We start from the raw sequence: 12275 nt of genomic DNA on the forward strand, positions 1-12275 counted from the left end.
AGAGCATTTCCTTGTCTCAGCAGCCGCCCCACTCTATTCTTCATTTTTATTTGACTTGAATTGTGAGAAAAGGTGTTGTCCTGATATATTGCCTAATCATAGTGTAGCTTTTGGCTTAAAACGAAGTCTTTTTTAGCCATCTCAACTGTATTATCTGTGATTATGGTTTTTCAAAACTTAATTAAAGTCATAATGAAATTAATTTACTGCTGTGCTAATGTTCAGATAAAATTATTCCAAAGACTAATGTGAATTAGTAGGAGGGTTTTTTTAAAAGCTCTATTATTGGTCTAGGGGATGATACAGAGTCAAAACTGTCAGCCTTATTTTTTCTAGACAAAATAATGCTTATGAAGATATTTGCAAGTTGTATAAACTAGATAGAAATATGCAACTGTCAAGCAGTATGACAGCCTGTACTAAGAAGGAAGGGTGTAGTGACAGTGGAGATCACCTCAAAGATCACTTTGAATCCTAAAAATAAGAACAGTCATGGCGGGGGGGGGGGGGATAAAAATAGAATTCTCTCTGCAAGATCTTGAGGTAATTTCTAATCTTTAATATTTCTTTTTCTTCCCCATTACCAAAATACATCTATGGCCATAGGACATACTTTATGACCATTTAAGAAGTATTTGTCTCCTTTTTCATCCTAAATCATTTTCTTCACCTCCTTTCTTTTCTAATCAACTTAACAAGGTATTATTAGAAACCAACTATGATCTTAAAACCATGCTACTTATTCTGAAAGATTCATAGAAAAATAACTATAGTATCCTTTTTAGAATTTTAAATCAGTTGGTAAGACAGATTCTATAGAGGAGAAACAGCCCTCCTGCTGATATATGCAGTATATCTTCCAGGAGTAAACCCATCATGTTAGATACATATGTTATAGGAATCAAAGAATTTAATCATTTATCCTAAAGACATTCAGTGAATGCCTGCATGTGTAGTATTCTGGAGGAGGCTTGGAGAAACAAAGATAAATCAGATAGCTCCCTGACCTCAGGGGCTCAAATGCTACTGAGAGGAACAGAAACATAAACAGATATCAGAAATCGCCCTGGCTGGGCTTTGTGCTAGGCCTGGAAAGACAAGTAGAATTTTACTAGGTACAGAGCAGAAGGAAGCTGGTAAGATGGCACAATTCAGCTCAGCAACACAGTAGAAATACAGAAGGGTGGAAACACAGCCTAGGGAGGAAAGTGGCTTTTTGTTTGGAATGGGATTGGAGAAGGGTGAAGAAGTCAGACTGATTGACAAGACCACCTCACAGATATGGCAGTTAGGGTGTTGCTAGGGCCCTATGTTGGAAAGAAATGCAGTAAGATGCTGTGCCTTACTAATAGAGACACCTAAAGCATTTATTTTTATGACTTTTGTTTTACATACACATGCATTGTCTTATGACATTATTTCAGACACATATAGCAGTAGGGTCCTTCCACCCCCAGCACTCCATCCCTAACATCTATAGGATCCAGAGTAAGACATAGAATATGTTTAAATATTTGCAATTTCTAAATAAATCTAACAAAAAAAATTAAATAAAAACTATCCTATCTTCCTGCCTTGACAAATATACCTTCATAATAACCTGGAAGATCAGTTTTAGATTTAAGAGTTCTTAATATCTTCCAAGTTCCATGCTGAACTATGGTGCGCTGGGGAAAATTTGCAGGTAGCCCACTGCCCCTATTCCCACACTGTGGGATGTTAAAACATATCTGAACACTTCTGTCCACTTGCCAAGCTCCATCATACTCCCACACCACCACCCATTGGCCAAATCTGAGGTCTAGAAAAATGTTCATTTGAGGTATGATCCACTCTTGGGAGGACAGAAGTCTACATAAGCCTTAGTAATGGATTTTGAGCCATGGCTTATGAGTACCCAGAATGTGGCAGAAAAGTCAGGGTGGGGTGAGATGCAGTTCCTGGTGGGCCTGGTCCTTTGCCAGTGGCACGCCTACTCCAGTAAGGAAGGACAGAAGAAGGGCCAGAGTTGTGCAGGGCACATGGCAGGAGCCTCTCTTAACCACTTCTAAGGGCACAACTTCCCCGACCCCATCTTACGCTGGTTGAGTTATCTTTAGTTCTTTAGGTGGATGGTAAGAACTGAGGACTTTTTATGCAGGATATTCCCAAAGCTACCGATTAGATGGAGACTTAATTCAATGGTTACATTTTAATCTCCCTTTAAAGTCCTGTTTATTGCAACCATCTTCCTCCAAGCTAGAGTCAACAGTTCATTTGTGTGTGTGTGTGTGAGCATGTGTGGGAAAGAAGAGTGATATAGAGAACTCATCTTTCTTACAGGCCAAACAAAAATCTAAAATTGTTTAGCTCATATTTTACATGTGGTTCTCCACCACTGTAAAGAATACCTCTTTTTGCCTTTGAGGCTAGAAAAGGAGTAATAGCAAACACTATAGGCAAAGAAAACAGCCCAGTTTCTTCCTGCCACAAGGAAGCGTGGGCAGGAGACCATCACAGGAAGGGAGCAGGTGGTTGTCTGTGAGAGGACCCTGCTATAAATTCCAACCTGGGAAGTAATAGAAGGGCTTTGAATTATGAACCAAAACTCTGAGGGCTCAAGGACTCTTGCCTCTGTCTCTTTACAGACACCTGCTGGAGATTGTGCAAACCACAGTGGGCAGCCCCTTCAGAGTAAAAGTGGATGACCAGCAAGGTTAGCAGAGAACAAGAGCTTTTGATCAGACTCCCTTTCCCTTGGCCCCTTGATAGAAAAGACAGGACCCCAGCACCCTGAAATCACACATAGATTTATGCTCTTATCGGTTGAGATATATGACTCCAAGAGCTTTTGGGTTTGTTGTTTAATTCCTGGTCCTCACCTTACTTGACCATTCAGCAACATTTCACACAGTTGACCAGCCTCTATTCTTTGAAAAATTTTCTTCACTTGGCTTTTAGAATATTACTCTCTCTGGTTTTATCTCCTGCTTCACTAGCTTCTTCTTTTTTTTCTGTTTTCTCATTTTTGTCTATTCCTCTCCATCCCCCTAGCCTATAAATACTAGGGTGCTCCATGGATCAGTCTTCTATGCTTCTTTCTTGTTTTCATTCTTCATGTGATCTCGTCCAGTCTCTTGGCCTGAAAAAATCAACTACATGCAGTAATTCCTAGACAGGCATTTCCACATTGGACCTCGTCTCTGAAATCCAGACTCATATATCCATTTGCTTATGCAACAGTTTATTTGAAAATCTATTAAATTAAATTCAAACTGAATATTGACAACCCCCTATTATAATGAGGTACTTATACATAATTTTCTTAATAATTGGTAGAATAAGTAGTCAAATGTGAATAACAATAGATGAAATTTAAATAGTGCAATGAATTATTTAGGACTAATAAGAACATTGTACCCCCAAACTCCAGAATACACATTTTCTCTAGTATACATGGAATATTTATAAAACTCAATGATGTGCTAGGCCATAAAGAGAGCCTTAATAAGTTTCAAAAAAATTCATACTGTCATCATTTATTTTCTAATCACAATGCATATAATTAGAAATTAATAACAAAAAAAAAAACCTAAAATCCCTAAGTGTTTGAAAATTTTAAATCATCCCTCAAAACAACTCTTGGTGAGAAAAATCCTAATGGAAATTCAGAAATATTTATAACAATTTTTAAAACAGTATTCACCAAAAATTGTGGTATGCAGCTAAAGCATTACTTAGAGGTGAATTTAGAACCTTATATGCTTAAATACACATATGCAAAATTTCCTTCGGCTACATCTAGTAGTGGAAATACTAGGTCATAAGCAATGGAAATATTCAAATTCACTATGTAATACCAAACAGTTTTCCAAAGAGGCTGTACCAATTTACAATCCTACCAGATGTATATGAGAGTTCTCATTGTTCCACATGATCACTAACACTTGATATTTTTCTACTGTTTACTTGGAATTGTAATACATTATTAGATAAATATAGTAAGCATCTTTTTGCCAGCTTTTGAATCCTCATGCCTCTCATCATTGTGTCTTTTAGTAAACAGGAGTAGAAAAAAATTTCCATGTAGTAAAATGTATTGTGTTTTATTTTATACATTGAGCTTTTATATCTTGTTTAAGAAATCCTTACTATTCTAAAGACATAAAGGAATTGTCCTGTATTGTTTTAAAAGTTTTATGATTTTTCTTTCACATATAAGTATTTAAACTATGTGGAATTGATTTTTGTGTCTGGATGAGGTAAGGGTCCAATTTTATTTTTTGTTTAGTGAAGAACCAATTGTCTCAGTGCCTTTTATTAAACAATCTGTCATTGCCACACTATTCTGCAATGCCGGTTTCCTCATATATCATGTTTCTATATTAAATGGGTTTATTTCTAGGTTTTTGTTGTTCTATTTATTTATTTATCTATGTCTGAGCAAATGCAAAGGTGATAATTGCTATAGTTTTATAATTTAGAAAATTTTATTTTATTATTAGTTTCAAGTATACAGTACATCGGTTAGACGTTTATATAGTTTATGAAACAATCCCCCTGATTATTCTTTTTCTCCTCTGGCCCTATACCTAGCCATTACATTACTGCTGACTGTATTCCCTATGTCATGCTCCCCATCCCTGTGACCATTTCTGAACTACTAATTTGTACTTCTTTAACCCTTCACCCCTTTCTCCCAGTCCCCCCAACCCTCCTCTCCTCTGGATGTCACCAGATTGTCCTGTATATTTGTAAGTCTGTTTTTGATTAGGTTGTTCTTTTTGTTCCTTAGATTTGCATATAAGTGAAATCATATGGTATTTATCTTTCTCTGTCTGACTTATTTCACTCAGCATAATTTTTAAAAATATCTAGTAGGAAAATTTTCTCTAATTTTCTTCTGTGATAAACAGGCAGTTATATTGAGTTTTCTTTTCCATGATCATGGTACAGTTCTTCATTTATTTACATATTATACATGAATGTCCATAGCAGCAAAACCTAGAGAAAAACCACTCTCATCAACAGTAGAATGGATAAATTGTGACAGATTCAAAATATGGAATAATATACAATAGTTAAAATGAAAGGAGAATAGAAATATACATAATTATATATAATTATATAACAAATAATTATATTTTAATTTTCAAAAATTATATGTAATATATAATTATTTTTATATCAAATATATTTAAATTGGTTTGATGCATTTCACCATAAAAAAAATGAATATGAATGTCTTGGAAAATCTTAGTAAAGTTAAGTCATTTTAAAAAATGACTTTCAGATTAGATGTGGGAGAAACAACTGTAAAAGACAGGGAGTTGGAAATTTGCTCCTTTTTAAGAAAATTGAAAGTGACAATTATAGAAAACACATAGTGGATGCAGTTTATGCAAGAAAGATAAAATGCACTTAATCAGTGCATCCATACACAAATGAAGGTCTGTCTGCATTGATATAAAAAGCTAGGCCAAATAATGTATATTTATGTTTTAAGTTACTTTTTTTTTAAGTTAAAATCCTTAATGCATTTATGAATCTATTTTTATGATATCCTGCCATACTAAGCTTTTTCAAGTAACCAATGGAAATATTGATAATGAGGAGATCAGATAAGACAGATTCTATGATACTGTATCACTCAATTGAACTAAAATCTAGTTTCTTTTCTTTTCCTATTACCCAGTGGGTGGCAACTTGTGAAAATAGTGAATAACTAATGGATTAAATATATATCTATGTATAGTGTGAGTAAAATTTTAAAGTCCTGTTAACACAAGTATCATGTTTTCTGGGACTATCATGTCTATTTAATCTATGTTGACGACTGTGACAGAGACTGTTTTTCTTTGTCTAGAATGATCTAGAAAACATTTCCCAATCTCCCTTGCAGCTGAGTATGGCCATATGACTGAATTTCAGCCATAGAAATCTAAGTAGAAATGATGTTTACAACTTCCGGGTCTACGAAAACCCTACCATCAAAACCTCCCAGGTAAGACCATCTATGATACCTTCTCTTTCCGACTGACTTCAATATAGATGATCCTACAGAGTAACCTGGGAGACACGAGTAGAGGCAGTGCAGCCTTAAAATGGAAGGAGACTTAGTCACTGTAACGCAACTGGCTGAAGAGCCTGCCTGACCAGGAACACTTATGCTGGATGCAATGTGTAAGGAATAAACTTCAGTGATAGGATACTTAAAAGAGATTGAGGTTGACCTGTAATAGCTGTTAGAATTTATCCTAATCAATACCAGGAAAGCTATTTAAGAAGAAAGGAGGAATGAGGCTACAATTGAATCTTTTTCTTCTCTCTAGAGAACAGATCCAGAGCAGTTCCCTATACAGCAGCTCTCCAGGCAGAGCCAAAGAAGGAAGAGGGCAACTACTCAATGATCTTTACAAAGTGTTACAAAGTAGTCTGTGGCCAAAGTTATATTATTACCAGTGGCCTATAAGCCAACCAATAATGGTATGCAAGGCTATTAAAGGCTTGAATTGACTCAAAATGCATTAATGGATGCAACAAATATTTATTGAGCAACTATTATATGCTATAAACTGTAAATTTTTCTGATACAGTTTTGTAAAAGTGCTTTCCAAAGCGAAAATACTCAGCATTGCTAATGTTGTAATTACTGATATTATTGAATGTCTAGAATTCATTAATCCATAAAGTTCTCCATACTCTGAGGAAAAAGGACAATTTTTTTGGTCTTGTTTAACTACACCTTGAATTTTATTTTCCCCCTTCCCAATAGAAACAATTCTAATTTTTCTTAAGATATAGCTGATGGTTTTGGTACTCAGCAAATATCCATGTACTTCACTGTACTTCCTGTATTTCTGTCCTCATATATTTAGGTGAGCTCATATGACTAATTCCTGCTAGCGGATAACTGAACAAGTATGCACCCCTCCTTATCTGAAGTAGGTAGGAGTAGATGTGCTTTCTCTACACATGCTCTCTCTCTTTTCCAGCTAAGAGGTTGGAAGCAAAGGAGTTAGAGATTCCTGAGCTGCAAGATGGAAGTGTCCTGTTCCACAAGTTATAGCTTGGTTTTGAGCTATGCATGTTATCCACATGACCCACATTGGACTGTACCATGAATGAGAAATAAATATTAATGGTACTAACCCAATGAGACGAAGGTTTTTATTTGGTGAGCAGTATCCTGATAAATACTAAAGAGTGTGCTATATATTAAGACATAGGAAAGCAGTAAAAGATGAACAGGATTTAGTAGAATATTATAAAAGAAACTAAGGGAAAAAGTACTATATCAATCCCACTTGTATTTTACTGAAGAAGGATCTTGTTGAGATTCTCAGCCTCTTGTAACACCTCGGGAGCTTACTATGCTCTTCCTTATGACTGATCACAAGAATGCCATACAATCACAAAAATTTACCATATCTCTGTGAAACTCTGAAAATTTAATATTAAAATAATTGGAAATTTTTGTGAGTTAACGTGGAATTACTAATGATGTCTTTTTAGCGCAAGGGAATTGGTTTAATTGGGAAAGAGAATTAAAATACTTTATTAATGTTGCTAACATAATTATCATTAAATGTTATTAATACATCAGCAGTGATATATGCAGAGATATGCTAGCGGGAGAATAAATGAGAAAAAAACAAAGGCCTCGCATCAATTCGTTAGATTTGAGAGGGTAGAGCTATTCCCTAGTGCAGGAGTTTTTATATTGTATTTGTAAAAGAAATTGGTTATTGTCTAAAAGTCTTCTAAAGATGAAGGAAGCCAAGAAAAGTTTATACTGGATGTAAACAGCTACTTTCTTCACCATGAACACTGAATACTAGCAAAGAAAATATTGAAAAGATGATGCTGCATACTAATAAAACAAGTTTCTGTGCTCTTTTCTGTAAAACATAGTTTACCTAGAGGGCATAAGCTAGGAGGATTTCTTCCGAAAATTTTTCCTTGCCTTTGTTTAAATATTTCTTTCAATAATCAATAAAGCTTCCCCACTGATTAAGAAAGAGTTATGTTTATTCTTTAAGCAATATATAGAATTATGCTACTATCACTCTGTTGACAGCTACATTTATGAGCCAATTCCAAATCCAAAATATTTGCCTCAGATATTAGCTACAGGGAGTACATATTCATAAAGATACATTGTTCCCACACAATTTCCTCTCTCTTATTAATCATTTTTCTGAGCTCTTTGTTTGCCAAACTTTAGCTTTACTTCTGTATTTTCTAATCAGCAAAATAAACTTCCTAAAAAAAGCAGCTTGTACCATTACTGTATGCTTGGAAATGCTGGTGCAAGAAACACGGTTGGTCGTTGCTTTCAACCTGCTCCCACTGTGTTATGATAAAATGTGTCTAAACATGTAATCATAATCTCCAGAGGTAGGCTATGGCTGGCATCAGACTTTTAAAAATCTCATCATGACAACCTGGGAACGAACTGCATTCTTTTGAGAAATTTGCATAAGTTCTTTAATAATCATAAGCCTTATTTCTTCAATGATCCCTCAGCCCAAGTTTCTATTACCTCTATATTACATGCCAAGTGAAAAAAAGCTGCTGATATATTCAGAGATACAAGAGCTCCACAGTTCCATGTATGGATAAAAATATTAATTTACTTTAGAAATGTTGATACACCATCCTCAGACAATAAAATATGTGAGATTGAGTTTTTGTGTCATGTAGCACAAATGACATCATATCGAAAAATACTTAAAATCACAGCGCCACAAACATTTAGATCTGGAAAACTCTCATGCAAGTCACAACTTAATGTCCTTGTTTTCAGAGAAGGAAACAGAGCTCAGAAGGGTCAAGTGACTTATTCAAGATCACACAGCTGTTTAAAGATAGAGCTGGGTTAGAAATTCACCTCTTTCAAATAGTCAAACATTTCTTTTGTACATAAAATGCACAGGGTTAACCAGATAATTTATGAGTGAATAGAAGCCTATGCACTACTCAAATTATTCATGGGGATACATGTAGGTGGAGCTATTCATTGATTTGCTACAAGCATTTGGTGAAGAGGGGCCTGAAAATACACCACTCTTAAAACTCACTCACTTGAATGGAATATAACAAATGTTTATGGAGACCCTACTATGTGAAGTCACAGAATCAGGGAATTTGGGCACTTTGTGGTTTAGCATCTAATAAAACCCTTTAGGATATTCTAATGGAAGCCACACATGTCTTCTGCATATTTTAATTGGCTTATATTCATCAGCACACAATCAGGCAACAGAGAGCAAAAGGGAAAGGAGCATTTTAATCTTTGTGAGGAGAGATTAGAGGGCACAGCAAAGGGATCATGAGGAAAGATAGACTTCTCTTTTTTCCCCAGTTTTTCTGTCTCCTTTCTTCTCCTCACCTTTGGTTCCCTAGGGCTTCTCAAAAATAGATGGAAGATTATTTCAGAAATGGATAGATGTCTGGAGTATTTCTGTTTAAAAAATTTTTTTGAGGCTCCAAATACATAAAAATAATGATAAATTAGGATAGGTGTGTTAAATGTTTTTAACACATTGACAAATTTAACACACACACACACACAAAGCAAAATAATTGCACTATTCCTAAAATGATTATGATCTTCTTAAAGAATTGTTTCACTGCACACCAAGCATCATAATCTGAAATGGTGCACAAGCCTAAAATTGTAGAAAGAATGGCCTCTTTCTAACCTGCGTTACTAACCTCTCTCTAACTTGTTCATGTTATAAGATAAGACACAGAGGTTTAAAGATGAAGACTTTCATGTATATGTCAGCAAGGTACCCTGGCCTCCCTCCTTTCCTCTTACCCACCTTAAGAAATCACCATCTTTCCCTTTCTTTTGTTGCCTTTACCCAGGAAGGGCAGTGCACAGTACTCCAGGAAGCAAAACATTGGCACCACTCTCAGACCCTCTCACTGGGTTTCAGATCTGGGCAGTGGAGATTAGTTGAGCAGCTACCAAGTGAAAAGGGGAGTTCATTCAAGGAAGTACCAACAACTGCTTTGAGGGAACAAAATTTAAAAGCAAACCACATCAGAAAATAGGGTAAGCATTATTTCGATTTTGAGACTGGACCCAAGGTCCAAGGAGAAACCCATATGAAGGGCCAAGGTATGTAGATGGAATAGGATGGCTATTAAAATTAGGTCAGGGCTGCTGAGACAATGGAATCCACTGTGGAAACTCCACATTTTTATTGGCCTCTCTGACAGAAGGAGTTTTCATTCCTTCCCATTGTCTCAAACTTAAATAGGGAGAAATTTGGTTCAGAGGTGAGGCCAGGATTGGTGGGAAAACATGAACAAAACCTGCCTCTAATCTTTCATCTCTTTCTTATCTCAAGATTAATAGTTGACTTTCATTACTCAGGAGCTAGTCATCTAAAATCCTCTTTCTTTGTCTATACACTAGACATTTGTTCTTCATTGATCCTCTACCAGAGTAAACTTAGGAAGAAAGAGAGGGTGAAATCCAAACCAGTTATAATCTGACTTGCTAGGAAGGTAATAAAACCATTTAGCTATAATCATATATTTTTTAATTACATGGATTTAATTCCACCACTGTCATTAGTCTCCTTAAATCAAATATTTGAGACCTGGCAGTTGTGCAAGCTTTATCTGGATAAAGGGCTGCAAAAGTTGAGACTGGCCACTTTTTGTATGTAAATCTAAATATAGGAATACAAGCTTCCTACTATGTTTTTAGCCCTGAAATTTCATACAAAACTAGAATGCATATGTATTTTTCTGGGTTGATTGTCTACAGATTCCATTAGATCTTCCAAATAAATCTGTGACCCTAAAACTATAACAACATCTTGTTGTTTTATAGCCTCCCATTCATTCCTTGCCTTAAGCAACTTCCTTCCGGGTCAAAAGATAATTTACTTTGTTTCTTTACATGTGTCAGACATCAAAACGGTCCTAGACCAGGCAGAATACACTGTTGCCACATAAGCTTATTATCTAAGGCATACTGAGCACAGCTGGTTTGAAGCTCCAGGCGTGTGACAGGATTGTTGCAAAATGTAGCTTGGGATGGGTGGGACATCTGTTCACCACAGTTATGCCGGGAAGTTGAGTTTCAAGTCCTGGTCACCATGCTTTAACATTGCCCTATAAAATTATAGGAAAGGAATAGGAAAAGTGACCCTAGTTGGAGTTCCTAGCAGACTTTCCCTACACAAGGGGAGGTAGGCAACTGTTCTGATTATCATAAACACTGAGTCTTCCCCCATGAAAGACGAAATGGAGGAGTCCCTCTGTCTGTTTTAAATAGCTTGAGTATGGTCCTGCCAGTGGGCAGAAGGATGGAGCAGAGGACTTTCCCGAGGATCTCTAAATTTCCAGCATTTTGTAAAGTTTAGACTTCTATTTTATATTCTATTAATTTATCTTGAAAATGGCCAGAAATGACACCTTGTTGCAGGAATGTATCTTCATCTCCAAAACCAGTTTTTGGGCAGGCATCTAGGTCTTGAGGGGCCAAGTTCTTTCTTCACTCTGTCAAATGCACTTAGGTAGCACACTTTTCTTACACTTCGACCCCGCTTCAGTGCCTGACCCTTTGTCTAGATCATTGTTTTCAGCCATCCTGGTGTTTGGCTGACTCCCAGGGATCAGATAACTACATTTGGAAGGGTATATCTGGAAATAGAGAGGGCCATAAAAATTGTACTTAGAAGTGTACACATTTGAAAATTTAATAGAATACATCCATCATTCCTGGACACAAAAATGATGATTTCATAGATCATGTAATTGTTATGAACACTTTTTCTTGACAATCCTCATCTTTGAACTTGTAGCTGTTTCATTTATTACAGCTATTTGGATCATTTAAAATTTAGTCCACTTTTCTACAGGTGATTTATTTAGTGTTTATAAGTCCATTTTGACATCTTCTTCCATTTCTTCTACCAAAAAAAAAAAAAATCTCATCCTTATAGTCTTAGTGGAGGCATCATTTACAGCTAGAGAAGCATATCTGAAAATGCATTACCTTTAAATAGTAGGATTCATCATATCTGAGTTCATATGTCTGATAGCCAAAAAAACCCCATTTCATTTCAAAAGAAAAATTGCTTCTGTCAGTGTAAACAGAATGCATTATCCTCTTTTAATAACCATTCTTAAGTATTCTGCTGTATTACTTTTTCACAGCTGTATTCCAATAAGCTGTAGAGTAATTGCCAGTTCTCCTGTCTAATAGGTTCATTATTCTTTTGCCATAATTGCAGCCATTAAATGTTCAATTGTTAAATTTCCACTCC

Source organism: Rousettus aegyptiacus, unplaced genomic scaffold, assembly GCF_014176215.1.
Source record: "Rousettus aegyptiacus isolate mRouAeg1 unplaced genomic scaffold, mRouAeg1.p scaffold_m13_p_1, whole genome shotgun sequence".
NCBI lineage: Eukaryota > Metazoa > Chordata > Mammalia > Chiroptera > Pteropodidae > Rousettus > Rousettus aegyptiacus.